Raw genomic sequence first — 8,015 nt, forward strand, 5'->3', positions numbered from 1 at the left:
TTCGCCACTACAGAGGGTGATGTTAAACCAACTTCTGCCCTTTTGTGCTTCACAATCCTTTAGTGCCCTTGGTGTCTCTCACTCACTTCAATTCCTGACCTTCACGTGGCAGATTTCTGCTCTTAATAGCCAGTCTAAGGCAGAGCTTTTGAGACAGGCACTACCTTGTCCTTTTGTCGATCAGCACAAATCACAGTTATTTATCCCTATCAGCAGTTAGTACTTATCACTATAACAAATACTATCACAAATACACAGTACAAATATTTCCCCTTATAAACCGTATTTTCCGATCCAGTCCGACTGTCACAGATTCCGCGATCTCTACCCCGGTTGCAACCGTGGCCAATCGGTCTCACCAGTAATAGGATCCTGCCGACTACGCCAATTGTTGTGGGAAAAATCCACTAGTAGTCAGACTTCGAGATTCAGAAAATACGATTTATTAAACGGAGCCCCGGGAGTTAAGGCACATGTTCGTAGAACACCTTTTCTCAATAGTATGTCGGGAGCGGTTCATTTTTATACCCTTTACACAATGGGTAAACCGGTGATTCGAACATTATCACATTGTTTAAGTGAGTACAAATATTTAACAGTTTATGAATGGGTACATTTCCTCATGTTTACAAAAGTACAAACAGGTATAGACATTTAGCATTTTATGAATGGGTACATCTCCTTATGTCTGTATCTATCAATGGCTAGTTTCGTCTCGTTCAGGTGCTAATCGGTTCCCTCCCATTCATATTTCCCGCGTTCCTGTAACGTTAATCTAAGCTCTTTGTTTTGGGGTTTCCTTTTCTTAAAAGATGTTTGACCCTTGGCTTTGGCTTCCTGAGGTGTTTGTTTGCTATGAGTCACTGTCTGTAATTTGGAAGTGGCTTGTCTGTTAGGTTTTGGCTTGACGTTATTTCTGAACAGCGAGAGCCTGTGTCTGCTTTTCTGGCTTCTTTCCCAGTTAACCCTGTATGTGCCAGCCAGCCATTTTAGAGTGTGCTTTCTTGTATTGCCATTTTAAAGCGTGCCCCCCTTGTATTTTCCCCTTTACAATACCCCATCAGTTGAATTGGATTCCACCAAATGTTTAGGAAGTTCTTTCCAGGTTACTGTCTAGCACGTACAAAAATATTCTCAGCTGGTCCTTTTGCCAATTACCTTAAGTATGAACTGTGATGTTGACAAGTGTCATTCCCTAGTAAAGTACACGGGAATTCCACCCACCACGGAATCGGAGCAGGCGAGGGGCGGATAACAGAAATGTCCGTTGACCTCGGGCAGGAATTTCCAGTCTCGCTCACGCGAGGTCGTAAGGTCACGCCCATCAGGTTTTCCAGATCGCACACCAATCCCCCCACTCCCAGCATTTTCCTATATTAAAGGTGCTATATAAATGCAAGCTGTAATCCCTCTCATTCACACATACAGATGCCTTGCATTGTGTGGTGGATCGGGCTATGGATAAAATCATGGACTGCAGTTACTTCCTCACCAGCAGCTGGCTGTGGAAACAGGGTAAGGAAATTTGAAATCATTTTCCTTCAGAGAACGAGAGACAATGGTGGGCATAACTGTAACTTTGCGTGGTTCTGTAAAATGGGGAGCGTCGCGTTTGCTGTTATTGAATCTGTCCTGTTATAGAGCGGAAATTGATCCCCCCCTGAGAACGAACACCGAAACTTCTAAAGAGGAGTACCTCACCCTATAATCTGTAAAAAGTGTGTGTGAAGTGGTGTGACCTGCTCTTCAGCAACCTCTAGTGGTTAAATCAAAATAAATCGCTGACACTCTCTCTAAAATCAACATCGCTTCTCGGCCTTTTGGCTAAGATCAAGTGTAGTATGGACGGCAGCCCATGGTCGGCCGCACTTGGTTGAGGTCATTGGGTTACACTGAGGCTTCATATGTTTCATATGAAGCAATTTTTTAAAGCGGCATCTCGGCCTTTTGGCTAAGATGCAAATGAGCTCAAGTCTTGGAGAAGGAACCTCCCCCTTCTCCAATCAGCTTGTCTCATGTAGATCAGGCCCAGGACGGGGTGGTTTGGTCGCTTGCCCTGTCTTGTCAGCCTGGATCTGAAATGTCTCAACTTGTTGAGACTCTGAATTGGATTTGATTTGATTGAATTGGAAAAGTATAAAAAAAACATGTAACAATTTATTTTTCTCAGTGAACAAATGAACTAAACTATTAACAAGGCAAATAAACCCTTCTAACTCTTAGCTGTTCCCGAATAAAACAAGATTCTATTGGTTTGCTGTTCAGATAAATACAATTCCCACTCATTAACAAAATAGAATTTAGTCACTCTCTAAATTACAACCAGATTTTGTCCTCTAGGATATTCTGGGCTTTCTCTGTTGATTCTTCTGTCTGGAACTCCTTTCTTCTTTGCTACCTTTGCTATCTTGATGGTGCTTTGTCTTAAGACATAGATGAAGCTATGAGAGTTGAGAGCTGAGAGCTGTTAGCTCTGGCAGGTGGCAGTTGCTCCTCTCTTCTTTGTCCCTTTGTTTTATATCCCTAATGACGTATCAATATTTCCCACAATAGGATTGGTCCTAGGATGTCAAAACCATCAGATTTTAATTGAATAGGTTCTTGATATCTAAGCACCTGATTCAATTTGATTGGCTAAATTCAAAAGTTTGTTGTCTTGGTAACACTGCTGCTTGGCCTTTTGATACAAATGTTTCAGTTTGGGCTCTCTGTATACTCACATTCTTTAAAAAATCTCTAAGCACAGGTAAAGCATCACCTTTAAACAGGACCACACAATGATTTCCCCCCGAGCATTTACAACTTGATAAACACTAAATTCTAACATCCTACCTCCCAAAATAAGGTTGAAAGAGTGCAGAGAAGGTTCACAAAGATGTTGCTGGGACTTGAGAAGCTGAGTTAGAACATAGAACATAGAACAGTACAGCACAGAACAGGCCCTTCGGCCCACGATGTTGTGCCGAGCTTTATCTGAAACCAAGATCAAGCTATCCCACTCCCTATCATCCTGGTGTGCTCCATGTGCCTATCTAATAACCGCTTAAATGTTCCTAAAGTGTCTGACTCCACTATCACTGCAGGCAGTCCATTCCACACCCCAACCACTCTCTGCATAAAGAACCTACCTCTGATATCCTTCCTATATCTCCCACCATGAACCCTATAGTTATGCCCGCTTGTAATAGCTCCATCCACCCGAGGAAATAGTCTTTGAACGTTCACTCTATCTATCCCCTTCATCATTTTATAAACCTCTATTAAGTCTCCCCTCAGCCTCCTCCGCTCCAGAGAGAACAGCCCAGCTCCCTCAACCTTTCCTCATAAGACCTACCCTCCAAACCAGGCAGCATCCTGGTAAATTTCCTCTGCACTCTTTCCAGCGCTTCCACATCCTTCTTATAGTGAGGTGACCAGAACTGCACACAATATTCCAAATGTGGTCTCACCAAGGTCCTGTACAGTTGCAGCATAACCCCACGGCTCTTAAACTCCAACCCCCTGTTAATAAAAGCTAACTATAGGCCTTCTTCACAGCTCTATCCACTTGAGTGGCAACCTTTAGAGATCTGTGGATATGGACCCCAAGATCTCTCTGTTCCTCCACAGTCTTCAGAACCCTACCTTTGACCCTGTAATCCACATTTAAATTAGTCCTGCCAAAATGAATCACCTCACATTTATCAGGGTTAAACTCCATTTGCCATTTTTCAGCCCAGCTTTGCATCCTATCTATGTCTCTTTGCAGCCTACAACAGCCCTCTACCTCATCCACTACTCCACCAATCTTGGTGTCATCAGCAAACTTACTGATCCACCCTTCAGCCCCCTCCTCTAAGTCATTAATAAAAATCACAAAGAGCAGCGGACCAAGCACTGATCCCTGTGGCACTCCGCTAGCAACCTGCCTCCAATCCGAAAATTTTCCATCCACCACCACCCTCTGTCTTCGATCAGACAGCCAGTTACCTATCCAATCGGTAACTGCCCTTAGAGGGCAGTTGGGCGTCAACCATATTACTGTGGCTCTGGAGTTATATGTAGGCCAGACTGAGTAAGGACGGTTCCCTCAAGGGACATTAGTGAACCAGATGGGGTTTTCCGACAATCGACAATGGTTTCATGGTCATCAGTAGATTCTTAATTCCAGATATTTTTAATTGAATTCAAACTCCACCACCTGCCGTGGCGGGATCCGAACCCGGGTCCCCAGAACATGAGCTGAGTTTCTGGATTAATAGTCTAGTGATAATACAACTAGGCCATCACCTCCCCAATTTTATGATGTTTCAAGCTGTTAGCGCGAGTGGGCGAACACAACCACGTCGGACTCAGAGTCAGGTTCAACAGCGGTACAGTTTTATTAACATCGACGGAGGTGCAATCAGGACATACAAACAGCACTGTCCCGAAAGCACTCTAAAAGCCCGCCGCAATGGGCTACAGTTATACTCGAACTTTGACACGTTGTATGATTCAAATGTTAATGTTTTGTTTACAGTATTTGACTCTGACCATTCTGTTTTGATGTTTTAAGTACCGTATCGATGTTTAGGTATGGTAATCGTTTCTGTCCAATGAGTTTATCAATGGTCTAGAATCTCCGGGGTTTCTTGAACAATGGGTGTTTGGCTGCTCTCAGGAAGTCTTTTGAGGCCAAGGAGGCTTCCTGATATCACTTGATTAGTAAGAAGTTTAACAACACCAGGTTAAAGTCCAACAGGTTTATTTGGTAGCAAAAGCCACACAAGCTTTTGGAGCTCTAAGCCCCTTCTTCAGGTGACTCACCTGAAGAAGGGGCTTAGAGCTCCGAAAGCTTGTGTGGCTTTTGCTACCAAATAAACCTATTGGACTTTAACCTGGTGTTGTTAAACGTCTTACTGTGTTTACCCCAGTCCAACGTCGGCATCTCCACATCATCACTTGATTAGTTCAGTGGTGCTGATTTGATTAGATGAGGGGAGGGGGTACCTTTACTTTAGTTTCCTTTGGTGCCACCCTGTCTGGCTCCCCTTTGTGTGTTAGACCTTGTTTGCATTTTAAAAGCATGCCTTTTGCCTGCTTGTCTGGATCTGTCCCTTTTAATCTTTAATGGAGGGGTTCTGACTGCAGTTTGGCCTGTTTCATATTATATACGTAACTTCATAAATTTGTTATCCGCTAACAAGGTGCTCATCGAAATACTTTTTAAAGGTTGTAAGGTTTCCAGCCTCCATTACATTCCCAAGGCAGTGCATTCCAGATTCCCACCACCCTCTGAGTGAAAAAATAAATAACCTGATAATTTTTTCTTGTCTTCCTCCTCGACATGATGGTGGCTGAACACAAGGATTCTCTGAAGATGATGACGCCATAGCTGTTATGGGTAAGCAAGCACTTAATGAAGATTCGAAAGAATAACATAACTGATTTCTATGATCCCTATTGTCTCCATCCCCTGTGAACTATGCTGCTTTATATTCATTCCTGGGACATGGGCATCGTTGGCTATCCAGCATTTATTGCCCATCCCTAGTTGCCCGAGGACAGTTGAAAGTCAAACACATTGCTGTGGCTCTGGAGTCACATGTCGGCTGAAGTTTACTGATTAGTCACAAGTAGACTTGCATTCACACTGCAATGAAGTTACTGTGAAAATCCCCTGGTCGCCACACTCCGGCGCCTATTCGGGTACACTGAGGGAGAATTTAGCACGGCCAATGTGCCTAACCCACACATCTTTGGACTGTGTGGAGCACCCGGCGGAAACCCACGCAGACACGGGGAGAACGTGCAAACTCCACACAGACAGTGAGCCAATCGGGAATCGAACCCAGGTCCCTGGTGCTGTGAGGCAGTAGTGCTAATCGCTGTGCCACCGTGCCGCCCCAGATAAGGACAGCAGATTTCCTCCCCTAAAGGACATTAACCTGTTGTTTAAAAAAAAACCATCTGGTTCACCAATGTCCTTTAGGGAAGGAAATCTGCCGTACTTACCCAGTCTGGTCTACATGTGACTCCAGAGCCACGGCAATGTGGTTAACCTTTAGCTGTCCTCTAATAAATCACTCATCTTTATCAGTAGAATTGGACAGTAGATGCTGATCTTGTCTTATATTAAGGATGGAAATTGTCAGTCCCTGATATTTTTAAAACACTGTTAAATCCGAGACCAGAAACTCCAAGGTGTTGTATGAAAATAGCCCAGACTCTAAATGTTTTACATTTGATTTTGGCACTAGGGTGAGAAGAAGGTGTTTCACCCCAGGTATGATTCAAGTGACCCAATAGGGAGCTTTTATCAAACAAAGTTGATTTAAGATCACAATTAAAATATAATAAAAAGATTTAACATAACTTTTACCAGTTGCAAGAATCAAACATGATACAATATAAACCTTAACAGCTAGCTATCTATGATGTTCCAAATCAAACACCATTCCACAAACTTACACCCCTTTCCAGACTTAGTACAGAAAGCAGATATGCCCATGTGACACTGGATTTTGTAGCTTTTTAACACCTGCTGTGAATTGATCCTTTGAACATTGGATCTGAGGCTTCTCAGTCCTGGAAATTTCAGCAAGCCTCTGGAGAGAGTGAGGGACGAGCGGGCAGCTGGTGCAGAGGGGGCACGGGGAAGGCGGAGGACCTCCTTGTGAACCTGCTTCTGGGCTTGGCCAGGCAGGTCCAGGCAGCGGGTGACCAAGGGGGTTGTCCAACCCTCTGCTGTGGCTACTTTCATGGCCCGGTGTCCCTGGAGAGGCAGCGTGTGGTATCCATGGGCACCGTCGATGCCTTCAGTGCCTGCTGGGCTCCGCAGGGGCCCATCTCTGATTGTCCTTCAGAGGATGGTGGTGAGCTGCCTTCTTGAACCGCTACAGTTCTCAGGGTGCAGATATACCCAGACGGCTGTTAACGAAGGAGTTTAAAGGTTATGACCCCTGACCTGTGACCTCCTGTGACCTGTGACAGTGAAGGAACGGTAAGGGCTTGATTCTCCCATCCCGACCCACAACTTTTCTGGCGTTTCGGGGTGGGAGATGCGCGTCACCGGCCTTGTTCCGGGATTTGCGCATGCGCTGGGAACGCACGGGCATCTTCCAGAGCTGGTGAACAGTCGCCAGTCAGACCATGCTGGAAACCGGCAGGAAGGCCGGTAAGTCATTTGAGTCTTTTTTTCATATGTTTTAAATGTCTTTTACATTTCATTATCGGGAACCTTCAGGTCCCGATTGAATCTCCCACCCGGCCAGGAGTACTTCATTCCGGCAGCATTCAAACTAGCTCCCCACGTTCAGGGAATCAGTGAGACACCCCGGCAGAATGAAGGGGAGGGGCAATCGGGGCCCCCCAGGGGGTCGGGCGGTGGGACGGTGGTGCCCCCTGGGCATAAGCACCCTGGCAGTGCCAGCCAGTGCCCCTGGCACTGCCCAAGGGGCAAAGTGCCCATACCCAGGGGGCACCTCGGCACTGCCCACCGGGCGTTGGGCAGTGCCAAGGGGGCGGTGCCTATTGTGGGCAGGGCCTAGGGGCGGTTGGTGGAGGTGGAGGGGGGGGGGGGGGGGTTCCACTGCCACTCTGCATGGCGACCGGTCTGGGATGGAGGGAGGGCAGCGACCGGAGCGGGCTGGGGATGGGTGGGGTCTGACCCCAGGGTGGGTGGGGGGAGGGCTGCCGGTGGTTGGGGGGGGGCTGCCTCTGGCGGCGGGTCTCACCCGGGGGGGAGGGGGTCAGCGGGGTGGGGAGGTTCTGCCGGGGTGAGGAGGGTTGGGGGGATGGCCACTGCCAGGCCGGGGTAGGGTGGGGGAGGGTGGGGGGTGGGGGGGGGGGGGGGGGGCGGAGTGGGGGGGGGAAGTGGGGGGTGCGGGGGAGGGGGGGCGGCGAGGTGGGCTGGACATTGGGCAACTGGTGACACTCACTCATTTTGTTTCTGCTGCAGGTTTCACAGGGTGTACTTTTAAAATAATGGGCGCCGCTTTTCACGAATGTTTGGCCATTCAACACGACATTGTCAATGTGGAATTGTGAGGTAG

At 47.0% G+C, this 8,015-nt stretch overlaps 1 pseudogene; it reads left to right on the forward strand.

The window, feature by feature from the left end:
* Nucleotides 1–1,804: 1,804 nt before the first annotated feature.
* On the forward strand, nt 1,805–2,010 carry LOC144498090 (U2 spliceosomal RNA; annotated as a pseudogene).
* The last annotated feature ends 6,005 nt before the right edge of the window (nt 2,011–8,015 follow it).

Source organism: Mustelus asterias, chromosome 8 (genome assembly GCF_964213995.1).
Source record: "Mustelus asterias chromosome 8, sMusAst1.hap1.1, whole genome shotgun sequence".
In the NCBI taxonomy this organism is placed as follows: Eukaryota; Metazoa; Chordata; class Chondrichthyes; order Carcharhiniformes; family Triakidae; genus Mustelus; species Mustelus asterias.